Source organism: Setaria italica, chromosome II (genome assembly GCF_000263155.2).
Source record: "Setaria italica strain Yugu1 chromosome II, Setaria_italica_v2.0, whole genome shotgun sequence".
Taxonomy (NCBI): Eukaryota; Viridiplantae; Streptophyta; class Magnoliopsida; order Poales; family Poaceae; genus Setaria; species Setaria italica.
The window spans coordinates 30,994,665-30,999,850 of NC_028451.1; the positions used below are offsets into that span (position 1 = coordinate 30,994,665).

Sequence of the window (5,186 nt, forward strand, 5' to 3'; positions counted from 1 at the left end):
CGGGGATAAAAAGTCCCGACCTGAATTTCATTTCATTAAACCACATAAGTCAAGCTAGCCGGTGATGATTTTGTACAAAGTACCTTACAAATAGTAGACTGCCGTTACAAATAGTAGACTGCGGAGCAATCACATGAGAAAAGACCTAGAGAAGAGCGTGAAGAACTAGGTACAACACCAAGAACAACATGTAGGAGAGACACAACTTGCAAATCATTCAAAGACAAGGCACGACACGGCTGAGGGACAACCACCGATCACCGATCAGCGCCACCACCAAACAACATACTTGCCGATTACGCCATGACTGTTGCACCCTGCACCACCCCTCGTAGCTACGTCGCCTCGTTGTTGCCCTCCATCTGAGAGAACACCCAACGGAAAGAACAACATGTAGGAGAGACACAACTCGCAAACTATTCAAAGACAAGGCACGGCCCGGCCGAGGGACAACCACCGATCGCCGATTAGCGCCACCACCGAACAACATACTCGCCGATTACGCCATGACTGTTGCACCTTGCACCACCTCTCGTAGCTATACCGTCCCATTGTTGCCCTCTATATGAGGGAACACCCAACGAAATGGGGACTAAGGGTGGTGAAGGACGCACAAACCACAACTGACCAAATACGACGACCTCCCTTGAAGCTGATGGCAACACCGACAGCTCCTTCGGGATCCACATAGGGGGTGTTTGGATATGAGGTGCTAAACTTTAGGAGGGTCACATCGAATGTTCGGACGCTAATTAGAAGCACTAAATATGAGCTAATTATAAAACGAACTGCAGAACCCCTATACTAATTCGCAAGACAAATCTATTAAGCCTAATTAATCCATCATTAGCAAATGGTTATTGTAGCACCACATTGTCAAATCATGGACTAATTAGGCTTAATAGATTCATCTCGCGAATTAGACTCCATCTGTGCAATTAGTTTTGTAATTAGACTATATTTAATTCTTCTAATTAATATCAAACATCTGATATGACAGGTAAAGTTTAGGCCAAACACCCCGGTGGCAGCATCAAACGTCATCCAAGGGGAGGAATCCGGAATGACGGAAGCAGTGGACACACCACCCAGCATTTGATTAGCACCTTCAGTATCGACGGAGCAGAGGTGGAGGGAGAGAACACTCACCGAGCCACGACACCACCCGACAACCAATGCCACCCTCAACCTGAAGAATAGGGAGGAAGAAGCACAAACATGCACACAGCAAGCAAGAAGGCACAGAACATGCACACAGCCAGCAGTCAGCAGAGACTTCGTAGGCGGCGCCTACAGGTAGGGTACGACGTCATTGCCGCCGCCGCCATTCTGGTAGAAACTAGAACTGGGTTTTCACCCGGAGAGATTCGGTGGTTGCAGGGTAAAGAGATCCAAGACGACGACGCCTCCAAGAAGGTGAGCGACGCCCAAGGGCGCGACCGTCGTCAGCACCGACAGGTCGTCGTGCGCGGCTTTCGCCTGAGGCTCCCTCAACCCCAACCACAGACTGGATCAGCTAACCAAGACGTCGCAGCGGCCGATGCACACCTCCTCCAAGAAGGAGGCGCCGCACTGCGACCCACAACACCATGAGAGTGCCGTGGCCGCTGTGCAGCTTGCCCGCTGTAGACTAGCGAGGAGCGTGCTCCCCAATTGGATCCACCCGTCCCAGAGCAGATCAGAGAGGTTCCGGCCAAGACGGGCAGATCCGGCAGGGGGCACGCCGGGATCGCCAGGATGGAGTGCTCGACGCGGGGTGGGGCTGGGGATGAGCCAGTGACGGCACTGGCTAGTGGCGCCGGCACTCCCACAGCCGCCTCGCGCGAACGCTGGGCCACCAGCGCGGCCAAGGCTCGGGAAGGGCAAACCGGCTCCCTACCCGCCGGCCAGCACAGGTACCCCAACGGAGGAGGCACCCCTGCGGCAAGCTCGAGCAGATCCACGCGCAGGACGTGCAGATCCAGCCAATGGGAGCTTCGATCTGGTGCCCAAGCTGGGGGAAGGATGGGTATGGAGGGGGGAAGAGCATGGGTGTCAGTGGGGAGGGGAAGAGGAAACCGCGGAGGCCGCCGCCGCCGTTGCCGTCGAAGGCGGCGGCAGCGGCCGCTCGGGGGAGGCGGAGGGAGGGGGTGGCTCGGCGGCGCGTGTGGGAGACGACCGAGCCAAAAATGATCGATGATACTGCATCTTGCTCTACAGCCTTCCCATCAGCAGCCATTGACCTTTGCTAGATGTGCTTTCCCGGTACAATGGTGAGCAAGCATTTTCTCACTGTTGCAGTGCAAATTGCAGACCTTGCAATAACTCAATGACATCCGTTTCTCCACCTTCTCCGTGTGCTTCTTCCCCCGACGATGTTCGGCAAGAGTGTTCTTGCTGTTGCAGTGCAAATCGCAGAGCTTTCAAAAATGCAATGTCGTCTGCGTCGCCATCAGTCCCATCACCTCTGAGCTTCTACCCTTGCTGTTAGAACCATCTGAAGGTGGTTTCTTCAGCACCTGGAAAACGCTTGATCTCGTGTTCGTGCCTCCTTTCAGTAGAGCTTCTATCTTTTGTTGGTGCCCTCTGCCTCTGCAGTGATCCTCAAATTCAGTTACAGGCTTGCATTTGGCCTGACAGATACCGCAACCCCATTCCGAAAGATATTTCTGGGCTTCTACCTGTAGAACTAGAAAATTCAGTTTGTCTCTTGCCCTTCAGGTGGTTCTCCAACTCTGACTGACGAGCGCACTTGGCTTGGCAAAGGCTGCAGTTCCATGCCGATGCAGGGTTCTCTTCATCCTGTGTCAGATTGTTCAGATCCGATTTTGCTTCTGCCGGCCCAATGGTCCTGACCATGTTTCTGCATTCTTCCAGCAGGGCTTGGATCTTTGCTTTGTGTCTCTTGCCTCTCAGGTGGTTCTCCAGGTCTGATTTGCAAGTGTATTTGGATTGGCAGAATCTGCAAAGCCATGTTGGGCGTGCCTTCTCTGCTGCATATTGCCTCACGTTCGATGCTTGCTCTGCTGTCGGTGTTGCCTTATGAGAATTGGCATTTTTTCTGGATACCAGAGCTGCTACTTTCGACTGATGCTTCTGCCCTGCAAAATGCTGCTGTAAGTTACCCTCACTGGTTGCTTTTGCCTGGCAGATGGAGCAACTCCATCTAATTGAAGATGGCGGGTTCTCCTTGGGCAGCATAGTCCGTTGGGCATGCAGTTTGGTTAGAGATTCAGAGCATTAGTAACTAAGCATGGTCCCAAAAATAAGTTAATGGTGAAAGCAACAAGTAAAAATGCTACCAAGTTATTGTCTTATACACTTGATTACACGATTAGCATGTGAAATTGTGATACAGGGCATGTAAACTTGCTTCTTAAATCTCAGTATAAAAATTCTAGTTTGAGGGAACCAGATACATTAGCTAAACAGCAATCTGAAGAATAAGAAATGTTGAGGCAACACGGATTGCACATCGGATGAGAAAGACATTTGTTAAGGTGCTCCCCTCACTGGATTTTTGCATTTTGCAAGCATGAAGCATTGCATTCTCTTGACCTGCAGCATCTCCGGTACTACGGCAACTTTTGAAGCATCCACCGGCGAGGTCATCCATGGCAGGCTTCTCGGGCTTCCGTTCTACACCCTCGTGCACCACTCACCTCATCCGCGCCTACGCCAGGCTCAGCTCCAGCAGCTGCTCCTCCGCCGCGGGGCATGAAGGGTTCGTTGGAGTGCAAGGACGCCGGATTAGCCCGTCCGGCATCGGCAGAGCGCAGGGCCATGGCGCGCTCTATCTCGGCAAGCTCGGCCATGATGATCTCCTGGTGGAGCCGGTCCTTCTGGAGCTGCGACAGCAGCGCGTCCCTGATCACCAGCATCGACGAGTCTCCTCCGCAATACATTGGTCAGCACGAAGCACAGAGCATAGGTCCTCTGTTGTCAGCAGCAAAGCAAAAGCATACCGTGCTGCGGAGGCTCGGGGAAGCGGCGGCCGCGGCCTTCGCCGTCCGAAGCGGCGGTTACTAAGCCTTGGCCGGCGAAGAACTCCATCGATCGCCGATCGGGTGTGTTCTGGAGAGCAATGGAATGGAGCGGTTTTGCTGTCTCAGACTCTCAGTGAGCAAGACAAGGCGGAGGGGGCGCGCCGCGAGGCAGAAGCCCCGTGTGTATTTGGAGGCCGGGGAGCCACGCGCATCCGTAGTCCAAAACAGGTTCAGGCGCCATCGCGGGCGTCCATCCAGTGTAGGAGCGGCTCTTCCCCTTCGCCTTCGCGCCCGCCTGTTCCGGCGCTGCCTCGTGCGTTGTGCCGCGCGCGCGGCGGGTCACCTTCCCAAAGACCGCGTTCATTCGCCGGCTCCCGCGCAAACGTGGAAGCCTAGGAACCGCCGCCGCCAATCCCACCGGGCCAATCCCCGCCTCTCCGACTACTAGTCCAATCGCAGTTAGAGCTGGCACCGCCGATGGCTGCCATTGGTGCCAGCCGCGGCCATGAACCGAAGCCATCGCCGTTGGCCAAAACCGCGCAGGTGGGGAGTTCATTTCAGATCCACATTTTGAAAGTTGAAATCCCAGCCAACATCTTAAACCGTTTAATTAGGTAGTAGTCGAATTTTTGAATTTATGCACCTACCTTCCCGTAGAGATGCAAATCCAAAATCAAAATATTTTGAATTAGGTGCGGGAACTCGAAGCATCTTTGCGTCATTTAGGTCCTTTCGCATCTTTGGTAAGGGTGTTTGGTGATAAATGACAATCTTATACTTGTGACTAACCTATTAGTTTTGAAGCAAATCACTATTGGGTATTATGTCATGAGTTCAATGGAAAATGACCCTCAATTTGAACTATCAAGCGGCCCAATGGTTAATGCGACAAGACTAAGGGCCTTTCTAGTACTGAGTGTCACAAGGAGATGAAGAATACTTAGTTTAGTATAGGTTTTGCTAGTTTGTAGCTCTTGGACCGTATTGTTAAGAGGGGTTTCAATGATACTAGCTTGATCATACGAGGCTAGCTATGAAAATGACGTGCACTCAGTATTCTCTAGCACTTGGTAGCTCAAACAACTCATGGAAGTACTCGAGAAGCAAATAAATCGATAAAAAATTCAAAGGTGCTTGCATTGGACAAGTTGGAAACAAAAAGGTAACATCGGACGTTCTGACGCTATATTTTCTAGTGTCGTCGGAGCAATTTTTCTGAGT

At 52.3% G+C, this 5,186-nt stretch overlaps 1 pseudogene; it reads right to left on the reverse strand.

The window, feature by feature from the left end:
- Window positions 1-1,614: 1,614 nt before the first annotated feature.
- On the reverse strand, window positions 1,615-4,831 carry LOC111256392 (annotated as a pseudogene).
- Window positions 4,832-5,186: the final 355 nt, after the last annotated feature.